This window comes from Lipotes vexillifer, unplaced genomic scaffold (genome assembly GCF_000442215.2).
Source record: "Lipotes vexillifer unplaced genomic scaffold, Lipotes_vexillifer_v1.1 scaffold769, whole genome shotgun sequence".
In the NCBI taxonomy this organism is placed as follows: Eukaryota; Metazoa; Chordata; class Mammalia; order Artiodactyla; family Lipotidae; genus Lipotes; species Lipotes vexillifer.
In genome coordinates this window covers 177152-204975 of record NW_006790073.1, presented here as the reverse complement: position 1 = coordinate 204975, position 27824 = coordinate 177152, and the positions used below count along the sequence as shown (strand labels likewise).

General features: G+C 39.7%; 1 protein-coding gene and 2 pseudogenes across 1 annotated transcript in view; all 3 read right to left on the bottom strand.

Annotated features, from left to right (window-relative positions):
- ELOVL6 (ELOVL fatty acid elongase 6) overlaps positions 1 to 27824 on the bottom strand; it is a 138521-nt gene that overhangs the window by 80554 nt on the left and 30143 nt on the right. The gene's annotated exons all lie outside the window — the stretch shown is intronic.
- LOC103072504 (60S ribosomal protein L34 pseudogene) lies at positions 4031 to 4379 on the bottom strand (annotated as a pseudogene).
- LOC103072772 (40S ribosomal protein S26 pseudogene) lies at positions 7050 to 7397 on the bottom strand (annotated as a pseudogene).

Here is a 27824-nt window from a genome sequence, read left to right as displayed (position 1 = left end):
AGAGGCACAGAAAGATGAAATGAGCTTGGTTTCCAGATGGCATCACTGGGCTGCTTCATCAACTCTAGATTGTATGCTCCGGACTTTTGTTGAATGAAACAAGGAAATCTCCATACTTAATTAAGTTTCTATTCGTTAATTTTTCTGTTAGTTCGCAACATACTCTTAATGAATATTCTGAATTTCTATTCAAACTTCTCTGAATACAACGTACGAAGTTCTTTGCTACTGAAATACATGGCATGCTGCAGCGATTTAATAATGTGGGTGGCAACAAGCAAGCCATTACCTCTAAAATGTAAATGTTTATATAGTGACATTTGTAGAGGCTCCTTCTATAAAAGATGCTAGGCTACCTGATCTATTGTGTTGTTACCAAAAAACAGCAGGAAAACAAAACCCCAAAACTCTCTACATCCTGCCTAGGCATTTTGGCCACAATTACTCTCACTTAGTTGAGCTTGATTGGTCAAGTATTAAAAATGACTGAGCCCAGAATGCTAAAGCAGGAGCAACACACTGGTCCAAGGGAATAACTGTCCAGAAAAACAAAAGGATAAAATGCTTTGTGGACAATTTTGGGCAAATTAAAGTTACACAATAATAAGCACTGCACAAACCGGACAAAAGCGTCGGCCACCAGGGACTGGATAGTTCTCTTTAAGCAAACATGTGGGCTAAAGTTCACAACAGCTATACTTATTCAAAGGTGCAACCTGTCTGGCAGGCTCCAGGATTTTCAGGCTAGTTTATATGCACACGAATATAAATCCTTGCAGGGTATCAAAGAGAGCAAAGTTACATTTGTGCACGAGTGTGTATTTATATTGGCACTTAAATGCATGTAAACATCGGTAAGTACATATTTCTATTCAAGGGGATAGTTGGTGAGTTTAAAGATCACTAGAGCCTTCTCACTCCCACTCGTATATAGAAGTTCCGGCTGCACTGTTTTTTACTTTCTTCGTATATAAATAATCTTCTATAGTTGAGGAAGACTCCTGAGCAATAAATTTATATTATGTGTAGGGGCTACACCTTGGACATTGAACTGAAAATGATGAAACACATAAAATATCTGCCACATTGATTTTCAAATTCCTGTAAGCCATCTGGAGCTATGCCCAGTGATTTGAATTTGCACAGAGAAAAACTGAGTTCCAGAGAGGTGAGGCCAAGTGCTCACCGAAAGAACAAGAAGAGGCATCAGGGCTGCTTAAATCTAGTTCTGTGGATTATTTAATTTGAACTGTTCAAATTGTTTATTAAAGTGTTCAGAATTGGCCACAGGACTTCCAAATCCCCAGTTCATTTTATGACATAGAGGCAAACTTTTCTCTAGGAAATTAAATGGTCTTCTATAAACAGGAGGAGTATTGATAGAAGTATCTGCAACAAATCCAAGTTACTGCAGTGTATGTGAGTTCAAAAATAAGCTCAAAGGCTCCAGCTGATTTGTTTACTTAAATATATTGGTTGAATGCATATACTCATAAAAATTACCTGGGGAGTCTGTTTAAAAACACCCAGAAATTCTGATTTTCTAGGTCCTATGGGGGAGGGGAGGGCCTAAGAACATGAGTGTTGACAATGGCTAAATGATTCTGACACAGGAAGGCCTGCGGGTCCCACTTTGAAAAACACTGGTCTATGCTGTTCTAGATGCCAGAGACACATATCTCAGACTGCTCAGTCTAGCGAGAGAGACAAGGAAACCACAATTTTACGATGCCTTCCAAACATTCAGAGGGATGAGAAGAGGACAGAGGAAGGCATAAAAAAGGAGGGCAGAAGTGAAACTAAACTCTCTTGCAGAACGAACCAGTTTTCAAAGAGCAGAACATCTAAAGAACAGGAGAAAAAGTGCTCGGGCAGGAAGCACGGCGGGGACAAGCATTCAGTGGGGCATGTTGGAAACTGAACAAGGAGTTTGGACCGACCAGGCCACCAGAGGAGTAGGGAATGAGGTTGGAGGATTAGGAGGTGGTATCCTGAATGACTTTTCTACCTACAGGCGACTAGTTTGAACTTTTGATCCTGAAGGTACAGGGGGGCCACTGAGGGTTGAAGCAGGAGGGGCAGAGTTAGATAAAATTTTTAGAAAGCCCGCCCAGCCATGGTCACGTGGAGGACACCTGGGGGAATGTAAGCTGATGGGCAGAGATGCCAGGTAACTGCAATTCTCATCATGAGAAGAAGCCAGGACTGGTGAAGATGGATAGGCGAACGCCATCTGGAAGATGGTAACCCATCAGAGTAATCATTCCCTACGTGAATTGAAATGAATTCAGCAGAGAAGGTAGAACAGACAGGTCTTAGCAACTAAGTTAATGTGGGGAGAAAGGCAAAAGGGAGAGTAGGTGGTGGTTCTCAGGTTTCTGGTTTGTCTGACCCGGTAGCTGGTGTTAGCTTTGTGGGTGGGGAGTAAAGAAGTGGTATTCTAGTATTTAGTTAATAGTTAATAAGAATGTGTGACTTACTGGTAGAGATTGAAAGAGACACATAGGGGCTTCCCTGGTGGTGCCGTGGTTGAGCACCTGTCAGGGAGTAAAGAAGTGGTATTCTAGTATTTAGTTAATAGTTAATAAGAATGTGTGACTTACTGGTAGAGATTGAAAGAGACACATAGGGGCTTCCCTGGTGGTGCCGTGGTTGAGAATCCACCTGTCAGTGCAGGGGACACGGGTTCGAGCCCTGGCCCGGGAAGATCCCACATGCCATGAAGCAACTGAGCCTGTGCGTCACAACTACTGAGCCTGAGCTCTGGAGCCCGCGAGCCACAACTACTGAGCCCATGTGCCACAACTACTGAGCCTGCGCTCTAGAGCCCACAAGCCACAACTACTGAAGCCTGTGTGCCTAGAACCCGTGCTCTGCAACAAGAGAAGCCACCACAATGAGAGGCCCGCGCACCACAACGAATAGCCCCTGCTCCCGCAACTAGAGAAAACCCGAGAGCCCGCACGCAGCAACAAAGGCGCAGCAACAAAGACCCAATGCAGCCAACAATAAATAAATAAATAAATATTTTAGAAAAGAGAAAGAGACACATAGGGTGTGGGACTTAGAAATGTTGGGCTGGGAAGTCATCCACATTTGCATGGTGATGGCTGAAGTCAGGAACCTGGATGAGGTCATCCAGGGGGAATATTCTGAGGATCAGGGTAGAATCTAACTGGGAGGGAGGTATCACCATTTAAGGGGGAGGTGAAAAACAAGCAGGAAAGAATAAGAAGAGACAACCAGAAGGTAAGAGGAAAACCAAGGAGTGTCATGGAAAAAAGGTCAAAGCAAAGAGAGGGTAGAGTGTCACCAAGCAATCAAGTCAGATAAGTGCTGATAAAGAGTGTTCCATTGTGACCTGAAGTGGCCTTTGGGCTGCCTCCTCTGTACATGGTTCATTCATTTCTTCAAATATTTACTGAGGTTCCCCTGGGTGCCAGGTGCTGTACAGATAAACCTCACACCTCAAGGACAGCCTCATCCTACTTTGAAAGCATAGCAAAAGCATTTCCATTTCCTTACAAATGTTACACTCTTTTAGATGTGAACGGGAATTGAATTTGTATGCAAAGCACTGGGTGATATCGCACTTGGGCAAACAGCGAGGAAAGGAGGTGGGGTGAGATGCTTTAGGAAGATGGGGCTTAGAGAATCACAGGAGTCTGAGATGAAAGTGGGGATGGGAAGAAAAGGTGTGGCAGCATCACTTCCTCATCCCCTGACCTTTTATTTTGTTTAACCCTTGATTTAACTCCAACGTCTGCCTGGGGAGCAAAGTCCTATGCTGAAGAGAAGCAGTTATTTCCCAATATACTCTTTTGGTATTGAAAGAAGAAAATTAAGATAAGAAAGAGTTAAACTCACCAAATTAAACTAAAATGTTTCTGGGCTCTAACTACACTTTTGCAAACTCCTCTTATAGTTATTTAGCATAGTTACTTTCTTTTTTTTTTTTTTTTTAAATAGAACAAGTCTTTTAGGGTTTGTTTGTTTTTTTATTACTCATAAAAGCTTTTTTCTTTTTTTTTTAAGCTTTCTGACTCTGCGCTTGTACCTTTCACACTTTGACCAGGATTTTCTGCTCCTCATTAAGGAAAGTGAGCTTGATTCTGTCACAGACCCATTTAGCACACATGGACCCACCACAGGCCCTGCTGACATGTTTTTTCACTTTAGGTAACCTCCTAAGAACTTTAGGTCTCACAGCATGAACTTCTCAGCACATACCACATACAGATTTTGGTGCTTTTCCCAACCTTCTTGGTATAAAAGCAAGTAGTTCTACTACCAGGGGTTCAAGACAGCCTATTTTTGTTAGAGGCTGTATTGCATGATAGCCTACAATGGTGTGTCAAACTCAGGACCATGTTGAACGCCTCTAAACAGCATTCCTGGAAGGGCTTCCATTTCTTAGAATTACTCTGAAAACTTAACGTCTAAACCTCCAAAACGAGTTATTAGGAAGCCTGTTTTTATACTTTTAGAAACTTAGAACTGATACTATTCATACTTAGCAGAGTAAAGCCTATGATTATTTCAGTTATCCATTCACTTGTTCAAGAAATACTGAGTTCTTGCTAAAGATTCTAAGTGTCAAAAAAGATGAAGGCCTTGAGCTCATGAAGCCTACATTCCAGAGGCAGAACAGAAACTAACTGGAGGCTCTACAGCGTATCTACAGTCATAGTGATGTGTTTTCAGGTGCAAAATTAAAGCACATCAAGTGGGCCAGGAGTGACAGGACTCCATCAGCTATGGCGGGCAGGGAAGGCCTCTTATATATTGAATAGAAATATATGAAAATAAAATAAATATTTGAAACAATTAGAATATATCTGACTGCACAATTGATATCTGGTTCTGATCCCCACAATATATTCCTTCCTTCAGGATTCCATCGCTGAGATCTACCGATTGCGAAATCCCATTTTAAGCACAGTGGGGAATAGAAGCATTACACCCCTTCCTGCCCTCAGAGTCTACTAACTAGTAGTGACTATCACACATGAAAGAACACGGTCAGTCATAATAAAGTCATAAAAAGAACTGCACTAAGAACTGTGCTGATGGAGGGATTACAAGGCTGTAAGAGAACATGACTTCTGATAGGACTTAACACCATGGCAGGATAGGGAACAGGGGAGACTAGGAATGTGACACTCCAGAATGAAGGAACAGTGTGAAACATGGGCTAGACAGTGTTTATCCGGAGAGTGAGGATTATTCCAGTTTGGTAAATGTGTTCGACATTTGAAAGTGATGATGAAACCAAGCAGGACCCCATGGGGCCCGCCTGGGCACAAAAGCCTTTCCAGGTCCCCCATTTCTTATTTGCAGGATAAAGGCTTCAGCCTCCTAGACCTTCCCTAAGTTCCAAAGGGCAGAGCAAATGGCTACCGGTCAGGGAAATACGGAATGCAGAAACAAAGGAGGAACAATCAAGAAACTACAGTGCAACCGTTAAAGCAGGATACTAGTTCTATCTCAAGGGATATACATAACAATATCTTTGAGTTCTTCTGCAGGAACTAAGGCCTCGCCTCAAGTGGAAGACAGTAACTTCAGGCCGAGCATAAGACTCCTAGACCACCCCCATTACCTCGCCATCAGCCAATTATTAGAAAGTCACATACCCTGCATCCCTCCCCTCAAATTTTGCCTAGAAAAACTCCTCTCCCCAAAACATCAGGGAATTCGGATGTTTTGAGCACAAGCCACCTGTTCTCCTTGCTTGGCCCTGCAATAAACCTTTCTCTTTTCCAAACTGCAATGTTTGGGTTCATTTGGCCTTACCGTGCATCGGGCACACAAACCTGCGTTCGGTAACAGTGATGTGGGAAATAAGGCAATAGAGGAAGTTTGGGGACAGAACTGAGCAGGGCCTTGAATTCCAGGCGAAACATGTAAGGTCTCCCTTTTTTTTTTGTACTCATGAATAGACCAGGAAAATAGAACCCAGGACACTCCTTTATTATGTGGATATACAACTGGGTGAAAATGAGATAATCACCTTAAGGCTATCAAGGAAGCCACTGAAAATAATCTGAGGATGCCAAACGAATGAGATGTTTGAACTTGACCAGAGTCCAGGCTACTTAGGACTCTTCAGGCACTGTGCTAAAAACTTGACGCAGATCTCTCCTTCAATATTCACACCAGATACACTAGGTGTGTGTTCCACCCCTACCGACAGGTGAGGAAGCTCAGCAAGGTGAGATGATTAACTTGCCCAAGGTTGCATGACTAGTAAGCAGTGGTGTTCTGGGATCAAATTGGCCTCACTCCAAAGCCAAGGTCAACATCATGGAGGCCAAAAATTGTAACCAAATTAGCAAATCTGAGGAGTCAGAAACACATGTAACGAAGCTTAATATAAGCACAGTTTAGGATAGCAGGATATTAGCCCAGGGAATAAGGGAAGGCACTAAAAATTAAAAAGTTATAGATGGATAAACTCAGCAGCAGATAAAGGCTTTATTGGAAAAGAAGCCAACCAGTGGAGGGACCGCAGCAGAGCACTCTCTTCTCTTCCTGCCCCTTCCCTTCCTCTGCCCCCTCTTCTTGTAATTCACCTCAGTCAAGGTCACCTGGAAGAGCCCTAAAGTAACCCTCCTATCCTCAGCACAGGCCTGATCCCCACCAGGCACCAGAGACAATTTAATGTTTCGAGAAGATCCTCAAAGATGAGCAAAAGGTCAACATATTAGATCTGTTTAGAATTATCAAAGGAACCAGGAAGAGAGAAAGCTGACCATAATTTGGAGTGAGGTTTTCAAAGAATTAACCTCTACCTTCATTAATACCACAAGAAGAACTGCAATTAGATGTAACTCAGTAAGTCTAGTTGAAAAATGAATTTTTCTTCTAAACTTGGATATGGGGCTAGGATATTAATCAATATATATTAATGATAATATGTATGATTAAATCTGGGTTCATATGAAAGATATTTATAGTGGGTTTCTTTTTTTTTTTTTTAAGTATAATTTCCACGTTATTGTCTTTCCAGGGAACAGTATTTCTTTAGTCTTTAAGGACTTAGCTCCTTACATGGGCTTTGGTGGAGGTCGTGGGGCAGCACCGGCAGGTCTAAATAGGGGTGGAGGTGTTCGGTCCTTTGGGGCTTCCCGAGAACGATTCCTGGCTACCTTGCTGTGAATGGCACAACTGACGCAATAATGCAGTTTCACATACAGCTTGGGAAGCACATAGGCATCGAAAACACTCGCTTCGGAAATGTCCCTGACGGCTGCGGCCTCTAGGATGTTACAAATGACGAACTTCTTAATGGTCTTATCCTTGGGCACGCATCGGGCACAGTTAGTACAGCGAATAGGCTGCACGTGGCCACGGCCCTTTTTGACACGACCATTATTCCTTCTTTTCTTGGTCATCTTGGAAGCGAGGCGAAAGAGGCTATAGTGGGTTTCTTAAAGCAGTGATCACGGAGACTGCACATTCACAGACTGAGATGTACCCATTCAGAAAATTTAGCTCAACATATTGTCTCATAGGATTCTACATATTTGAAATTCTAAGTGTTATTTTGGTCTCAATTTTCTATATAAGTATCTCAAATTCCCATTTCACTTTTTGACAGGTCATGAATGCCCTCAGATGTTTCCTCTGGAGCTAGGAATCCTGCATCAGGAATAGACACATAACTATAATACCTTGAGTTTCATATTTAAGTTCAATCGATTGTAAAGTTAAAGGCTGTGCTGATAGTTCTGGGTAGAAGTCCCACAACAATAGGTTTGTCTGTAATAAAATGCTTGCTTTATACTGAATGCCTTATTGAAGACATTAGTAATGTGCAAGTGAAATAGGAGGAAGGAAGCCAGGCACAACCTTTAGAAGAATGACACAGCCACTGAGGATACGACATAAACTGGTTAGAACCGATTATGTCCAAGATTCAACTTCCAGTAGACCTTGAGCCTCACTATACACTCATAATACATTAGCATGCTAAATGACACACCCACAGGCACCATGACAGCTCCAAGTTTGACCATTAAAGGTCAAAAAGTGGGCAATGGCCCAATTCCTGGAAATCTCCACCTCTTCCCTAAAATTGTTGGAATAATCCTCCCATTCATTAGCCTATCAAATTATCCAGCCCATATTTTGAGGCCTCTCACCTTCTGAGATGGCCCACACTCTGTCTGTGAAATGTGTTTCTCCCAGGGCCATTCTGGAATGTGTATCTCTCTAAATAAACACTTCTTACCCATCACTTTGTCTCTCACTGAGTTCTTTCCACAAGGAGACAAAGAACCTAAGCTTCATTAAGTCTTGAGATCAGGTGTGTGATCTCAATGAAAAGACGGTGGGTTCAAGGCCCAATCTGAGTTATGTGGCTTCATAAGTAGTAATAAGGAAAGTCTGTCCTGCCATAAACAAAGCTAGGACTGATTATGTACGCCATTGACTGACAGATACACACGCTCACCTAAATTAAGAGCAATCAGCACTTCCTCAAACTGAATGAAAGACTGGAGATGCAGTCTTACCCATCAGTTTGCAGCTTGGCACGTGGGATCTTAGTTCCCCGGCCTTGGACACCAGGGAGACCAAGGATCAAACCTGTGACCCTTGCAGTGGAAGCACAGAGTATTAAACACTGGACCACCAGGGAGGTCCTGTGAATATTTTCTTATTTACCCAGAGTAACTAATTCTGCAGGATCTGCCAGCTACCTCTAATTACACCAGCTTCACCCAATAACCACACCGAACTCTACTCTCTGAATAGCATTCTTTTATCCTCTGACTAGCGGACTAAAGGTCAACTGTACTTTTCTGAGTTTCGTGTATCACCTTTGTGTTTCAGTTTCTCAAATGTTAGTTCATTTGTAAAACTGCTGTTTGAGGCTAAATTAACAAAATTAGCAGCTAAATAAGGACCACACCCTATCTACCTATACCCTAACAGAGAGCACAGAGATAAGCTGGGAGGGGATGGTAAAGAAACGTTGGGAAGGGAGAAGAAACAGAGGTCTGAAAAGAACACCTTATCAGAGAAACATCCAGCCTTCTGGGATTGTCATTTAAAGAGCTGTGGAACTCACATAAATGCAGAATTACACCCTTTCTTCCTTCTTGGCTGGAAGGCCAAGGGCCCCACGGTAATAAGCACACAGGTCAAAGTTTGGCAGGGGAAATGGTACCTTTGGAAATTTTATGGTCTGGCATTATATATAGGTCAAGAAATATAATAAAACTAATTTCTTTTTTTTCCTTAGAAGACTGGAAATCAAGAGAACTTTGGGGTTAATATAAATAAATTTTAGTTCCTTCCAGCACTAGGATTCAGTCATTCCTTGACTCTGAGCCTGGATTAAATCTACCTTGGTTGAGTATAAACCTGGATTACTGGCTGCTTGCTTTTACTGATTTTGCACTTTATGGCCACTTACTCTTAAGAAGTTCACCATTGCGACTAATTTCTTTGGGGGGAAGTTGGAAGGCAGAGGGCCAAGTCGATCCGAAATGGAGCAAACAAACTCACCTTCTACTACCTGGTGAGGAGGACACTTCCACTATTGTTATTGAACCAAACTCGGGTCCACTTGCTTGTGTGCAGTAAAAACAATGTACCGGCACTGGGTTGTCGTGAAGGAAAGTGCAGCGTTTACTATACGGTGCCAGACGAGGAGTCCAGGGAAGCCAGCGCTCAAAAGCCTGAGCTCCCCGTGGGTTTCAGCAAAACACTTTTAAAGGCAAGGTGAGGGAGGAGGGTCCCAGGGTAAGTGATCAGCTGCTCTTGCAGTTCTCTGATTGGTTGATGGTGAGGTAACAGGGCGGTGTCACAGGGGTTAACAACATCAATCCTTAGGCGCCAGTAGGTTTAGGGGCTACGTGCTCACGGTCATCAAGTAGTTAATTTCTTTCACTTGGTGGTGGTTTGAGCATCTGTAAAACAACTCAGGAAGTGTGTATCAGATACTATTATCTAGGTACTTCAGAGAGGAGCCGAAGCAGAGGGTATCGGGGCGGGATCTGTCCCAGGAAGGCCCCATAGGGTACTGCTCGGTTACACTATGAAGCATTAGCATCTTCCAAGGTTTTAGAAGATATTTTGACGTTACTGGAGATCTTCTTATATCCATGTCAGTTAAGCGTATGATTCTAGTAAGTCTATCTAAATTTAAAAGGCAAAAGCTGATAGTCACTATTAATAGATTTCTCTTATTTATTAATAGGATCTATTTTTAACCATATAATAATAATAATAGTAATGACACCATAAATTTATTTGGCACTTTGCAATTCACAAAACACTTTAACTAACATTACATAGATTCCTGGGCAACCCACTCTGAGACAAATTTGTGGAAACAACTGTTGGCAATGGGCTCACAGATGCCTGGAATTCCCAGGCAGCCAGCTGCATGTGTTCCCCATTTCATTAATTTCAAAATAACAAGACCATGCAGATTCATTTATATATTATGGCAGGTTTTAACTGTATGTCATGTATCATCTGCCTTGTTCCTATGAGACAAAACGATTGCCTTTTACAGGTAAGAAAATGAGGCTCTTCAAGACTCTTAAGAAAAGAAGTTACTGATAAATGACTAAAAAATAGCAGACCTATGATTAGAGTGAGTCCAATTCTTTCCTCCATCCCACAGCTTCTGCCAAGTCATTATAGAAATGCATGGAGAGATTCTTATCCCCTGTTGCTTGGGTTTCTCAAGAGTGGTAACCCATTTTAGTAACACAGCATGCTCTGTAATTTACTACTGACAAAGCTACTACTAGAAATTTACTAGTAACTTTCAACTTGGTAAAACATGACTAATAAAAAGCAATCAAAGAGCAGCCTTCTCTTTCTTTACAGCCACATGGTTGCAAAGCAAGCTAGTTATATGTTTGTGGATTTGTGTCAATGATATATACAGCTCATTACTTCCACAAATACTTATTGGACACCTATTATCTGCCAGCCCCTATGTGAAGTGCTGGGTGCACAGTACTGAAAAAGATGGGCACCACCATGAGCCTCACAGAGCTTGTTCTGTTGAATTGGGGAGAGATAGATGCTAATCCACAGATAAACAAAAATAACCCACTATGGTGTGAATTGAAAGAAAACAACAGAATACTGGGAGAGACAATGTTTGGGGGTGGGAAGCTCTTCTAGATGGAGAATGAGAATATCTCAGCAGAGCTGGCACCTCAATTGGGATCATAAAAATGAGGAAGAGCTGGCCTTTGAGAAGAATGGAAGGACGTTCCAGGGAGAAGGAAATGCATACTGGAAAGTCTGAAAACTGGAGTTTAGTTCGTGTAAGCGGCTGAGAGATGGTCATTGCGCGGGTAGGACCAGGCAGGGTGGGGGAAGGTTTGAGATAAGGAGGGAGTCCTACACTACCCTTCAGTCCTTTACACTGCCTCGAGGCACCTGATCCCAACCATCTGCCTTCAATCAACTACACTTAAACAGCTGCCTTGTAATCCAGAAACTATCACAGATTAAGCAGATAAAGCTAAAAACAGAATAATATCAATAGATTACCTAAACCAAGGATGCAAGTTTCCATCTTTTTAATGAAGGTTTGCATCAAGTTAAATCATTAATTATAGATACTGATATAGACACGTGGATGGATAGGTACAGATACATATCTCTAGTATTCTAGAAAAAAGCATTATCTCTCAAGGTGAGAGGGTAAGGAAACCTTAACTTGTAAATTTTAAGGGAAAAAAATGAGATTATGGGACTTCTCTGTGTGTGTGTGTGTGTGTGTGTGTGTGTGTGTGTGTGTGTGTGGTGTTTTTGCGTTACGCGGGCCTCTCACTGTTGTGGCCTCTCCCGTTCCGGAGCACAGGCTCCGGACACGCAGGCTCAGCGGCCATGGCTCACAGGCCCAGCTGCTCCGCGGCATGCGGGATCTTCCCGGACCGGGGGCACAAACCTGTGTCCCCTGCATCGGCAGGCGGACTCTCAACCACTGCGCCACCAGGGAAGCCCTGTGTGTATTTTTTAAATTAAGAAAATAAACAACAAAATGAAAAAACCTTTTTGTTTTTATGAAAGTCTGGTTCTAAGAATTTCAGCTCGTTAAATTTAGGAAGCTTAAAAAAAAAATCAAATTCAAGACAGTTCTCTGGACCTGAGCCTAATGCATTTTCATTTGAATGAGAATTGAATATACATTTTTATCCCCTTGGGGCTCTGGGCTGTCAATATTTTACTTTTCAGAGATGGGCAGACACCTATAGATAATCATGGTGACCTTGGGTAACATTTTCCCTTATTTAAATGTCTTCTTTCCAAAGTATTTTTTGCCTGTTAAACATGATTTTGGGGGAGGGGGCGGGACAGTGCGGCTCACAGATACGTTTTTAGAAAACAACGATGCACATAAAATTTTTCCTTTTGCACTGATGCATCTGGACCTTTTCTCTTATACGTCTACTCTTTTGTCTCTTTTTGGAAGTGATTTGGAAGCAAAGAAGAGAATGGCTATATAGTTGACCCAACTCTTTCTATTAACGGAGTGTTTTTTTAACTTAGGATTTTTAAGTGGAAGTGAACTTTGTTTGTCTAAGATTTTTTTCAGCTTTTTAACTCTGGCCCTCTTCCCTAGTCACCTTCGGCTAAACCTGTCATTCGGCAGGTAACAATCTCTAACATAACTGCAACAATCTCTACTGTGGCTGAATTTCCATAGCAGAGAATCTCAGAAGTTACCAGTTGGTTACAAACTGTTTTGTCATACCTAAGTGTTTGATAGGGCTTTGTCCTGTCCCTTCCCTTCTGTGACAGAATACCTTACATAACCTGCCCCATCATGTTAAGCACCCTTGGGGTTTGGTTCAGGATGGTTCCGACACCCCCATCTGCTTGGTATCCCTATACTCCTAGCATGTGGTAATTATCTGTGACTCCCCTGGTCCCTGGCTGCCATAGATGGAGCTGACTCACTTGCTCTTTCACTCAGTGAGTGCTTTTCACATGTCCTTAATTCCCCACGCCACTTTGGGGATAGGGCTAGCATGTTTCTATAAGCCCCAAACTTGATTTTGCATTTCACAGAAAGGTGGAGAAGTTGGGTTTCCCCCACCCCGCTCCCTTTTCCTTTCCACAGGAAGATAAAGCCAGAGGAAGGCTGTACTGTACTTTCTGCAGTTACAATGATCAGCTGCTTCCCACTCCTCACTTCTAAGATTTTGTGCACTCAAGTATCAACTCCCAACCAATCTCTACCACTTACTCTGCTAAAGAGAACAAACGTTGACTCTGAGGGTCTAGTTCTTTTTAAGTTTTTTTGGATCATCTTTTGCCTTCAATTCTGAGCACCTTTTACTTGCAACCAAGAGACAATATTTTTGTGTGTGTGAATTCTTAAGGTTATCAACAGATACTCAAAGTCTTAGCAATATCTGAATGATACCGAGCATGTTCGTATTGCCCAAGTGCTTTCAGTGACTACTTGTTAACTGCAGCCAAGGGTAATATTTTTTAATGAATATCTTAAAGTCTTCAAGAAGTACCTAAGGTTTAAAAAACCACGAATGATACTGTGAATAAAGATCACCTCTTGGACAACCAAAAAAATACCACAGTAAACTCTTCCAGAGTGACTTGTTTTTCTAATGTTTCTTAGGTAACCTCTTTTATTATGAGCTTAACAACTAGCAGGTAAAGGGACATTTAACAAAAACTTATAGAGAGTGTATAACAGCTATATCCTGCTCTTGGCCCCAAGAAGGCAAAGCCTTAGGCTCTTTTTCTGCAAGTGGTTTTCAACCAGTTGAAGAGCTTACAATTTAGACTGAACAAAATATTGACTTAAATCAGTTCTGTTATCCCAAAGCTTACAGACTGTTAAGATGTTTGCTCACCACCGCTCTTGAAATTCCTCATTCACTCATTCTCATACCTCTTGGTTCTGGAAAAACTCAGTCCATGGGAACTGATTCACCCTGAGGCATGAATGAATGACCGACAATTCTCATTTTTAATTCTTACTTCAAAAAAAATTTTTTTTAATAATTTTGTTTTACTTGGCTGCACCGTGGGGCACGCGGGATCTTTTAGTTCCCTGACCAGGGATTGAACCTGTGTACCTTGCGTTGGGAGTGCGGAGTCTTAACCACTGGACTGCCAGGGAAGTCCCTCATTTTTAATTCTTGAAAGCTGCATGGTTCTAAGCCCTGGGGGCCTATTAGAATCACCTAGAGAGCTTTAAAAAAACACAGTATTTGAGAACCGCCTCCTAGAGAATCTGATTTGTCTGGCGTAAGGGACATCGGTATTTTGAAAAAGCTGCCCAGGTGACTCTGATATTCAGCCCCAGCACATATGAAGGATACTCACAATGCACCTGAAGAATACAACAGAAACAGCATTTCCTTGGGACCACCTACTCAGAAAAGTATCTATCAGGTGATCAGAAGGAGGGCGGTGGAGGGAGTGGAAGATCCAAAGAAGCTACAGATGACTGATAATGACCCACGTGGAGGGGACTGGCCCTTACCTGGAGAGCCACTCCGATCCTTGCAGAAGTAATTGTATTCTACTAGTATAGTATTAACTCATGTTTCCTTAGTCTAAAAGAACCTTGTGATGCTTTGGAATTTCAGGCAAAAATCTTCACAAATATGAGAGATTCAGCTGGTGTGGGAGACTATACATTGCAACAGAATGACTAGCATATATTTAGATAGCATAGTCTGGCTGTAGTAGCTACACTTCCCAGCATTTCCATAAGCTGGTCTTGCGCTGTCTGATCATCTTCCCTCTGTCCACTTCTGAACTAGCAACATGCCCCCAGATGGCCCACATTTTTTACAGGGGTTCAACTACCAGCAACAGCAGCAGTGGCAAAAGTGCTGGGAAAGTGCCCTGTGAGCCACGATTGTCACCCGCCCGTGTCTGTCCACTTATTACTGGTGGTACTATGGTCTCTCTCCAGCTTTTGTCAAACGCCAATGCCTTTTGTGTTCCATAGTCCAGTGGAGTTGGCAGACAACCAAAATGGAAACTTGATAAGATTAGAGAAGCACTTTCCTCTTTCCTCATCGCTGGGACACCTCTTTGGTCATACAGATATCACAAAATGACTGATTCTGGAATGAGTATCTCTTCTAATAGAAATAGAAATAATTTCTCATGTTCAAAAGGATACTTCCTGTTTGAATTCTATACAGAGGTATTATCATTCCCATACTGACAGCTTTATTTTAAAAACTTTTAAATCACAAAATAAGTTATCATATCCCCAGAATTACTATTTCTGCTATGGCAAGTCGGGAATGCACTTCTCAGCGGGTTGTGATACAGTATTACAGAGCTGGCTACACTCACCTGGGAAATATTTCATCCCCAGAGAAAGGGTAAGTTGTTGTATGCAAATAGTTTAGACTGTTAGTTTAACTACATTCTGCAAATTTCTTGCACGTGTATTGTATTTTTTTTTAAAAAAACTTATCACTGAGTGAAATGTGCTCCCACTTTATCATATTGATGTTATCATATCAGTTTACAGATGAGGAAATGGGCTTGGAGCTCAGAAGACCCAAGTAAATTGTAGCAGATGGAACTTGTCACATGCTTCACTGTTGAGTTACCCTCTTCTTACTATTTCCCAGGCCTGTGTTTAACAGCATTGGAACTAGACTTCAGAAATCAAAATGCTTCTGATGCCCACGTGTATGTTTTAAGAGTATTAACTGCATTCCTTATTTTATACTCCTGGTAAAAATGTCTGTATTTTTTTGTTTTTTCTTTTTAACAAAGTCCTCTGTCATGCACACTGTGAGAACACAGTAGTCTCCCCTTATCTGCGGTTTCACATTCCACAGTTTCAGTTAACTGTGGTCAAAATATGGTTTTTCACAAAAATATTACGTAGAAAATTCCAGAAATAGACAATTCAGAAGTTTTAAGCTGTGTGCACCACTCTGGTTAGTGTGACAGCATTTCAGCGGCATCCTGGTCCACCCTGCTCTGAATCCCCAGCATCCACTTGGTTCGCCCCTGACATCCAACATCATGGTCATGGCTCCAGGGTCCAGGGTCACCCGGGGCAGATACTCCTCCTCCTGACCGACTGACAGGTCAACACTGTAGTAGCCCGGGGCTACCTCACAATGCCTATATCATTCACTTCACTCCATCTCATCAAGCAGGCATTTTATCGTCTCACATCACCACAAGGGTGAGCACAGTACATTAAGATGTTTGTGAGAGAGAGACCACATTCACATAACTTCTGTTACAGTATATTGTTATAACTGTTCTATTTTATTATTAGTCATTCTTGTAAATCTCTTAGTGTGCCTAATTTAGAAATTAAACTCTATCATAGGTATGTGTGTATAAGAAAAAACATAGTATATATAGAGTTTGGTACTTTCTGCATTTTCAGGCATCTACTTGGAGTCTTGGAACCTATCCCCTGCAGATGAGGTGGGACCACTGTAATTTTCCCACAAATGTGGCAGCACGTGATTGACATTTCATTTCCCTTGAGAACTGGAACTTGAAAATGCATAAGACACATGGGTGGGTGGTCTGATGTCTGACTGCTGGCCCGTCTCCAGCTGCAGAAACGTCATTCGTTTCTGGGATCTTTGCAGTCCAAGAACTTCATCCTGGACATCCTGACTTCACTAACTGTTAGTAATGTCTTGGGTTATAGGAATCTGCCTGACCTGTTAAACAGGATTTAACAGGGTTAATCTTGCTCCCATTCTAACTAGAATTTATGAACATTGCTTACATTCCCATCTATGTCTGTCTAAACTGTGGAATTACTGTCATTTGATGTAATCAGTCTACTCATTTGGTCTGCCTAAGAAATTTTTGGACATATAGTTAAATGAGTTAATAACCAGGGAGTTCAAATCTCCAACAGTAAGAATGAACCCTTGCTCTCTTTATAATCAAACTGGTCCTTCCTCCTTCACGTAGATCATGGCATTTTTCTCACTCATAATGAACAGGTAAAAGACATAATATTGACTTCTAGTTAATTCCTTTGCTATTTTTTTTTGAAGATTTTTTTTTGATGTGGACCATTTTTGAAGTCTTTATTGAATTTATTACAATGTTGCTTCTGTTTTATGTTTGGTTTTTTGGCCACAAGGCATGTGGGATCTTAGCTCCCCGAGTAGGGATCGAACCCGCACCCGCTACACTGGAAGGCAAAGTCTTAACCACAGGACCACCAGGGAAGTCCCTAATTCCTTTACATATCACTTGACTGGGAGCTTTTTGGTTGTGTAGCCATTTTTTTCCAGTTATCACCAATACTACAGCATACGAATTCTTCAATATAACTCATCTCTAAATTGCGGTTTTACCTTTTGAAAAGGTTATTAATTATACCAATGCTAAATCTTCTAAAAAATATTATCAATATTATGACTTGCTGATTCTCCTTCATACACATTCCCCTCCTCCTACACAGAATGGCTTATCCCTTTGTCAAGTTCCTAGACCCTTAAATCTACCAGTTAAAAGCTAATTAATAACCTATCTCTGTACTATGTACCTAGTAAGTCAATAGTTATTGTAGGCTGGACCATAGCATTGTGTGAGGAATATCAAACTACTAATCCCAGGACCTGATGAGGATACATCATTAAAAAACAAAACTAACAACCTCATTTGACATTGCTAGACATGGCATATCTCATCAATGTCAGCTCAAATAAATAGAAGTGAGATTTTCATGCAAACTAGTCTCCCGTGCTGTTTTTCATTTATCTTTACAATAAAATTTTTTCTATAAATATAATACAATATAATACATTATGCAGTATAATATATTACATTGTATTATATAATACAAGTTTTCCAATTACTTCATTAGTTCAATTATTCTTTAATGGCAGTCCTGAATCTGTGGATAAGGTCAAAAAATTTAATGCTCTGATTTCATATTTTGCATTTATAGAGTAAATTCAAACCAAGTTCAGAAGAAAGGGGCTAGGTTGTCTAGAAATAACCCATCCCAAGAAATCTCAGCCATTTCGTAGGCTGACTAAGAGCTTTGCTACTCAAAGGGTAGTGACAACCAGCATCCCCAGCGCCATCTAAGATTAAGAATCTATATCTCTACAGACTGACTTCCTGAAAAAGGGTTCACTTTGATCAGGATTCCTTAGGCGATTTGGATGCACATTAAAGTTGGAACAACACTGTATTAGAAAATTTAGTTTTCCATCAAGAAAGCAACAATAACAACAGGAACATAAGGTAAATGACTTTCATAGCACAGGAAGAGTGGTCTTGAAACAAATTTGTCAAGAGACTGACATAGCAACTTCAAAGCAAAAAAATACTTAATCTATCATATATGGGCATTCTCCATGATCTGCTGGATACTAATAGTAACACACAGTATGTCAGTTTCTATTACAGGTGAAATAACCCACAAAACGAGATAGTTCCCTGCATTTTGATTCCAGCCCAATCCATAATCCCTATGGATTATTTATAAGAAATGGAGAGCCACAGGGAGTAGTTTGGGATATTTCAGATACTGGAAAGGCAATCTTCCACTGTAAATCAATAAACTTGGCACGGTGCTTACAGCATATACCTACAATATTTTACTGGCTTTAAAATCATACGTACTTAGTCCAGTTCCAGTTTTTTGATGACGAACATGAACATTTTATATTAATACCCTTTTTTCCCCAAGAGAACCGTATTAACCATCAGTGGGGTGATGAGCCCCTTAGGGTACAGATGACTTAAGAGGTCCTTCCTCAGGAGTCAGCTGTGGCACTGCTCTCTCCAACCTTCCACCTTTCCTAATCTGCAGAAAGGATCTTAATGACATATAATGAGCCAGGATGGATGCAGTTAGTGTCACCCCACTTGGTTGTTGCCCAGGAGTGACCATCGCCAACAAAAACACAATTTGCAGCTAAGTCTTTAAACAGATTCTCCTTACTTTGAAGAACTGAACTAATTCCAAATGGAACAACTGCAATCACTACAAAGAGGATGTCTGCCAAGAAATACATCGGTAAAAGATGGAAATTCCAGCACTTCAAAAGAGCTAATTTTAGAAGCCAGAACCCATCAATTGTTGAAACCTTTCTTATCTTGTCATCAGGCAGTCGCCTCTCTCCTTTTGGTCCGACTTGCTCTGTCACTTTCAACACAAGCTCCCAGGAGTGTGTTAAAATCCTCATCCTAGAAGGCTGGGGTTCATGCCAGCTGCAGGAGAAATTTGGTTGCGTTGTGGCGGGGAGGGTGTCAAGGTGGAGGGGAAAGATGTGATTGGGCAGCAGACCAGGCAGACAGAAGAACAGGAAAGGGACAGAAGAAAGCTGTGCAGGGTGGTTCCAACTAGACTCCAGTGCTGTTTTCCATTTATCTTTACAACACATTTTTTCTATAAATATATCTTACATTATCCTATTCTATATTATATTATTTATATACAAGATATAATACAAGTGTCCCAATTACTTCATTAGTTCAATTATTCTTTAATGGTACTCCTGAATCTGTGGATAAGGTCAAAAAATGTCACGCTCTGATTTCATGTTTTGTATTTATAGAGTAAATGCAAACCAGGTTCAGAAGGAAAGAGTTCTGTTTAGACCTAGGAAGAGAAATAATCCATCCCCCCCATATAAAGAGGGAACAAAGAGGAAAAACAAAACCTATCAAATCGTTTCCCAGCTACTCATTACCTACGCCCACTCTGCAAGGTGAGAAACTCAAATAGACAGGATACCCAGGTAGAGGGCATCCTGGCCGGCAGCCACCTACTCAGACACTGATGAGAAAGACGTCACCAAGGCCATTCCCAAGCTGAGCAGTTTACCATAGTAAAGACTTCTGATTTGGTTCTAAAAAGAGGTGAATCAGTCTATCCACGTATGTGATCACAAATCAGGACAAAGATGAAATAGAAAAAGACAATTATTAGAAACAGAAAAAGATTCTGGAATAAAACAGATATTGGTTTGAATTCTATCTGGAGCACCTTCTGCTATTTCCCTGTTAAAGTATCTTCCTAAGACTAGACATTTACCTGCCTGCATAGAAAAATTTCCACTTAGAAAAGACCTGTTATAAGCAGAAAAAACATGTTATAAGCATCCCCAAATTGATAAATGAATGTGTTCCCTATAGATTTTAGAGAGTTTAATACCTTCCTAATCATATTCTTAGTTGAATTCTTACTTTTTTCTTTAAACCAAGCACATAATGAAGCGAGTGAGCAATTGTGTTGTTAAAAAGTAAAAATCTGAGTGGAAACTGTTTCTTCTTTTCTTCATTATATTCCATACACTTCCAAAATAACCCTGAATATACATGCATTCAAGTTCATACAACATTCTCATTGCCTGAACTGCCAAACTTAAACATACAGGCAGCAAAAATTAAACTCATAAATTTTGTGTTCTTTGCTCATATAGATTGATCTAGATTTGTTTGTGATGATTCTCCATAAATGTCCAAACATACTGGCAATTTCCATATTAATGTATGTCACTGTATTGTCTGGCAAAAGGAAATCTCTTACTCATCACCCATTAATAGCCAATTTCTAAAACTGATGATTTCTCAACAATAAGGAAAGTTAAGCAAATATTTTCAAAAGTCCTCCAATTTGTATTTAAAAAGCTAAAAAATGTTTAAAAAGCAGAATGCTTAAAACATTCTTGACATGATTTAAATGATTTTAGATACTAATTCACTGTATGATCCTTCCATTTCTATACTTTAATCTTATTATTTGGTAATAATATATATTGATAATTTAAAAATAAAAATATATCTTTAAAATGAAACTAAAATTCTTAGCTGAATTTCTATACCTCTTATTTGCATAAGTTCCACATGACAGAGATTTTGAGGCCTTCTAATACTATTATTATAGTAATGAGTCACCAATGAGACCAGTATTTGGGTGTGAATGATAAGACAGGTGCTTGGGTGTGTCAGAAGATTTATATGTAATTATTTACCAAAAGGTTTTACTAATTAGAGCAATAATGAGATTTGAAATGCTTTCCCATCCCTAAGAGCCAGTGCTCTTGGGCCATAAAGAAGTCTAGAAGGCAATCTAGTGTCATAATTAAGAGGAGAGACTTTGGAATGAGAGATCCTGGAATTAATACTTTCTTCTGCCACTTAGTAGCTGTACAGTTTTTGGCAAATTACTTAATCTCTTAGTTTCTCAGTTTCCTCATCAGTAAAAAGGAAATAATGAGCCCTTAGCTGCCTAGGAGTATTGTGAAGATTAACTTAATGGCTTGTGCTGGCTGTATTTAGTAATCAGCAAATAAATATTAATCTTATTAGAGAAGTTGTAGCAGTCAGCAATAAGAAGTCATTACCTGAAAATATGAACATCTCTAAATTCTAAACTGTATAGAAATCCTAGGGGTAAAAGGGAGGTTCATCTAATAACTGATTACAGTAAAATGAATATTCACATGAGAAGTATTCGATTCTAAATAGTGCACTCTTATTGATTTGGTTCTTGGCACTCCAACACCCCCCAAAAAATATTTTTACAGCTTCATATTCTTTGGATTGTTATAATAAGAAACAGTTGTCCTTAGAGACTACCGAAAGGTCACATCTTACATCATCCCATTCCCAGTTATGGACGTTTCTCTTTGCAGATCTTTAACTGAAGATACCATCAAAGAGGAAACTGCTGAGAAAAAAACTCATCTGTCACAATGGAATCTCATCAGTTATTTCCCTGGCGTTATTTTACAGCTGCTATCGTCTTATTATTATGGTTATAAAACCTTTACCTGCCTAAACCTTTCCTCTCTACCACCTGGTTCAGGATCTCCCTTGTCTAGAAAGGAGCAGGATTCTCTCCAGCACGGAAAAATAATTTATTCAGTGAAAATACAGATAGTGCCATGTTTGGCCTTTCTTCCAGGCAGTGAGTGATTCCTGACACCAGCTTCTCAAATTTTGAATATGTTTGAACCTATGAAACATCTGGAGATCTTGTGAAAATGCAGATTTTGATTCAGTGGTTCTGGGGTGGGGCCTGGGATGCTGCATTTCTAGCAAGCTCCCCAGGGATGCGGCTCGTCCACACACAGAGCAAACTTAGAATTAGTGATGATTATGACAACTAGGTCACTATAGTGTGTGTGTGTGTGTGTGTGTGTGTGTGTGTGTGTGTGTGTTAGATGGCTAAAAATATTTCAGAAATTTTTAGATGAAGGAGGGGGAAGCACTCACTGCACCGTCCTAGAAACCTTATTTCAAAATGAACACTTGGTTCTTCCAAAATTTGCTTTTTCAAATTGGCAAAGACAGTTTTTTATCTCTTAAAACAGGCTCTCAAACTCATGTGACCCCTCCATAAATAAAGACACTGGCCTGTGAGAGAGCAGGGAGGACACAGTAGTTGATGAATAACTTCTCTGATATACCCTTGGTCACTTTCTTATGTCATGATGAGCCTGTGTCTTTTAGGCGGCCAGGGCACACTGACAGATACAAAGAAAATTACAAACGGAATCTATGTTAGGAAAATTTCCTGGTATCATGCATAAGACTTTTCATATTTAATAATAATAATAGTAAACTATAATTATGGTAAATTTGTGGAAACGATACCATTCTGTACAAAGTAGATGGCTAGTGTCACTTCTGAGACCTTATTTAAGACCCTACTTAATCTCTTACACAAAATATTTACCTTTGAAACAGAATGACAGCATTTACCACCTACCTATCTATCTCTCTTGAATGCTTTAAACCTTAAGAGAGAGTGGGATAATTTAATAGATAGTTATTAGACAGTGGGATGAAGTTTAACTGATGGTGGAACAAGATGAGAAATATCTGTAAGTGTGGCAATTCTTAAGAAACTCATTTGTTGATGTAAAATCCAGAAGAATGGTTGGCTCCATATAAAGGAAATAAAGTGTGATAAATGCTTCTTTAGGATTTATAAGCTGTTGACACATTTTATCCTCCATGTAAATCTCTTTCTTAAAAGAAGACAGTTTTCTTTTTGATGTTTTGGAAATTAAACTTTTAAATCTTATACTTTCATGTAAAAAAGGAAGTGAAAAGTATTATAATCTTGAAAAATTTAAGGATGATTTACAGATTTAAACAAAACTAACAGATCTTTGTTTAAAATGGGATCCACCGAACTTTCCAGTGCCATTCCTGAAATAACTCTAGAGATGGAATAATGGGCTGTTTCTTACTTTGTAGTTTCTTAATGCAAAGTAAGCAGCTTTACAGGGCTTAGCTGTCTCCACTGACCTAACAGCATTCTTTACCTCATTTGCAATGAAACAGAAATAGTTTTTTCTCCAACCACGATTTAATACCAAGGCACAGTCTTTGTCTATTAAAAATACCGATTCCTCTTTTATTTAGAAAAGTTGAGAAATGTAAAAAGTCCCAGGCATTGTGTCATCAATATTGATTTCTTAATGCCAAGTTTAACATTTGATTTGCCTCTGTCCAGTTATTTTTTTAGGCTATCTCTGTCATCAGACCCAAACTCTGCCTGAATTTCTTATCAGCTGCCAACTTCTGTCTTGTACCGTCACCACTGGATGGAGTAGAGCGCTTGGTCCTCCATGGAAATAAAAAGGAAGCAGCAATGTAATGACCAAAACAGAGACTCCTGTGCTATGCTGTTCTCCAACTATGAAACTCCATCTCTTATTTGTAATTACCTTGGAGGAGAAACGTGATTCTGGCTGCTGTAAAGCCAAAAATGTGGTAGAAGTAGAAACGACAAATGCCTTCCACAAAGAGAGGGCTGAGTCAAAATCCTACCCTTTGGGGCTTCCCTGGCGGCGCAGTGGTTGAGAGTCCGCCTGCCGATGCTAGGGGACGCGGGTTCGTGCCCCGGTCCGGGAAGATCCCACATGCCGTGGAGCGGCTGGGCCCGTGAGCCATGGCCGCTGAGCCTGCGCGTCCGGACCCTGTGCCCTGCAACGGGAGAGGCTGCAACAGTGAGAGGCCCGCGTACCGCAAAAAAAAAAAAAAAAAATCCTACCCTTTTGACAGTTAACTAATTCTGTGCCTGAGCCCCAGCTTCCCTATCTGTAAAATGGAGAATATCTTCCTTGTAGCATTTTTTTGAGAATTAAATGAGTAATACATTTTAAGCACATGATAGGCACTTAATTTATAAAACCCAATAAATTTTAGCAAATTTGGGGCATAAATTTAGGATAAAATATGCTAACATATTTTAAGAATTCCTTGAAAATATAATTTTAAAGTATATATTGACCATGTTTACCTAGACAAAAACTTTTACTTTTTAGAGTTTTCAGATGTTAAATTATTATAATTGCTTGTTTAGAACTAAAGCATAATCCTAATTATTAATGACTTTGTGGTTTTAGAAATCCTCTTACATTTAGTTACACATATTTATTAGCATGTTAATAGTAATGACATATCATTTAAAAAGTTATTTAAAAATACAGGCACCAGAAATGATTAGCTCTGGGACCTGAGAGTATAGGAAACTTTCCTATCTATAACAAAAAATATTTGTTTATAATAGAGGGAAAAATAAAACAAGAAAAATGATAACTCTAAAATCTACTGAAATTATTTAAATGCATTTTATTACAAATTGGATAATATTTTACGAAATCAAAATTTAAAAACTCGTACAAGTATCAGGATTTAACTATGCTATAGACATTTGTTGGAATATTTAACTTGACTCTAACACAATTTCATTCTTTTCAGACAGTAAGAGAGACCCATGTTGTCCTGGCTCATATACTCATATCTACACCCAGAGATTGCTCAATATACCATGGTAGAATGGCTACATTTTCCAGGTAGCTTTTAAAGAATCAGAATCACTTGGGCAGATAAACAGACCCCACGTCTCTAATATCTTCCTAAATCAGAGGTTCTCATTACCTCATCTCCAGGGTAAGATTTTAAAACTCCCAAGCTCCACATCCAGAGATGCTAAGGTGATTTTGCATGGGTGACAGTAAAAGCCTCGCAGGTGATGACAACGTGGGAAGTGCAAGCCATGTTCAGAACCAACTATGCTAAATAATGAGAATGGCTACAAAGCAGTGCAGGAATAGTAAAGCACACAAGCATTAAAAAAGACATTGAACAAATGTTCTCTTAAGAATAGTGCCTTAGTGGGCATACTTCCAAATATGCCTGCTGTCTTCTCTTTAAATATCTACTGAATAAGGCTCAAAAAAAGGATAGAACAAGAAGAGGTAGACAAAAAAAACCCAGAACCTACTGGAAAAGGAAGATTCCATCTGAGCCACCTTGAAAATGCAAGAGATGGGTAGTTGTTACTGAACCTGCCACAGTTGGCAAAATCTAAGTATTGGGAAAGTTAAAATGTTTTCTAGAGTGGTGGAGGGGAAGAGGATTAGGTAACAAGTGACCTGGAATGAAGATGTGATTCTCCCTGAAGGAGAATGTGTGCTCTGACTGTGCTCTGTCTAAAATCTTACTAATGTTCATGAACAGAAATAAAAGGGCTCCACGTGTGATGAATTACATACTTCGTTCTCAGCAAAGAAAGGGCAGGAGAATTGAATTCGTTTCTCTAAGCAGTTAGTTTTGTACTTCCTTGGTTAATTAAATAAATTTTACTAATAAATGTCTGCCTTGGAACCAAATGTATCATGAAAGAGCATCCACACCAAAAGCACAAAATTATTCCTCAAAAAAAATCTTTCATATGGTAGCCCGTGGCTGGATATTTGTGGCTATAGGAAGCCACGGCCAAACTGGTAGAAGGTGCCCTTTCCTCACTCCCTCAGCTGATTTAACAACCTATGCAAACTGGCTAGTCATCATGTGGACCCGTTTTTGGAAGATTTGGAGAGGGGGGCGGCCCAAGAGTAAAAAGCCAGGGCCTCCTTGGTTTCCTTGCAGCAAGGCCAAAGCCCCGGAGAAGTTAGAGGTTCATGAGAGAAAGGCTCAAGCATTTCATTTACCCCGACACCAACCTCACTTGTTCCCTCCATAAGTTACTGCTAACGGAAGCATAATAGGAAAATCATTTGGAATATGCAACGTGAAGCAAAAAGAGCCGTATGCCAAATAACATTACACAGTATTGGTGGGGGTGACCGAATAATCTGTAACATATTTCTTAAAGATATTTTATCTTTCTTTAGAAAGGAAACCAACGGCAATTCACTAAACATTTACTGAGTGCCCACTACCTGAAGGAATTATGTCACTGCTGTGGAAGATATAGAAACACCCTCATGGGGTTACACATGTTGAATTAGCCTAACCGACACTTTGTTTCATTATATTAAGTAAATTTTTTAAAAGAAAGGAAGTGGGAAATATATGTTCATGAAGTTAAGACGTGAACCAGAGATCAGTGCTTAATATTTTGACATCTAATTGCAAATTCTTTTCTAGGAAAAGGAAGAATTAAACAAACACATATAAATAGTAATTAAATACTCAGTTACTTTATTTATAAATACAAAGATAATCCAAAGTTCATGGATGTAGTACCCTGAAAACTAAGTTTGCCAAGTCAGTTAATTATGCTTTAATACACAGCTTAAGAAACTCATTACATCATTTTCTTGTACTTATTTACAATTTAGTGCATTTATTAACATATATATTACTTAGGAAAATCCAATCATAGCATACATTCCTATTTTACTTTATATTATATAAGGGCACATCTTTCCATGTCAGTACATATTCATCCATCTCCACAGAAATAGTTGTCAGACCACATAAAATGACCGTTGTATAGATGGTCCATAATTTAAGTAACCCAATTTGAATACCACAAAAATTTTAAACCATAAAATAAACCATAAAAATAAACCAATTTATTTTTTGCCACCTATGGGACCAACCTACACATTTTCTCTAATTGCGATCTGTTTACTGAGATAGAAACACAGCTCTGATGAAGAAAAACTCCCCGCCTATTAACATCTTTCTGGACCCCTGGAGCACCATTCATCAAGAACCAGGACAAAAAAGTTTAGCAACCATTCTCCAGTTAGTGATCAAGAAGTTGGATAATGCACTAAGTTACACAGCCAGTCATGACTCACAAAGTCTTAGCCTCAGCTCTAACGCTTAACTTACTTTGCAGTTGCTTTATTTTATCTATTCTATTCACTTCCGTACTTTGTGATTTGAACAGTTTTTTCTCTCCTTTGTCTGTAAAATGGAGGCAATAATATACCTGCCAGAATGACAGTAGTATTGGAATATTGAACGCTTTATTTAAAAATTATTTTCCTTTCTTCATTTAGTCAGCAAACTTTCATGGAGTGCCGACCATGTGCCAAGGTACCAGAGCATACCCGGGGGAACAAGACAGGCAAATCTCCTATTGTCATGGGATTTATAATTTACACGGGAACTGCCAGTCAATAATATATATGAAGGCAATTTTAAAAACTGATGATTAAATTATTGTGCTTAATCATATGAAAAAGATAAATGTTTTTCAATTTAAATGAGATTTAAATTTTTACTATAAAAATAAGAAATACCCAGGGTTAAAAAAAGAGAAAGTTAAGTAATACAGAAAGGGTGCAAAATGAAAGCCAAGTCTCCTTCCCTTTCCCACTGACTGACTCCCATTTCCATTCCTCAGATTTTTATGCACATTTGTGTGTATCAATATATGCATATGTACTTTATAAAAAATATTTTTAAAACTATTGTGCATCTTGATGTTTTTCACTTACAGCAATGTATCTTTGAGATCTTTCCACATCAGCAGGAGTCTCTATCTCAGTTTTTTTAAACAGTTCATAGAGAATGAAAAATTACCCTCAAAAATGACTCCAAAAAGTACAGGAATTTCTATCCTTCTACCAACA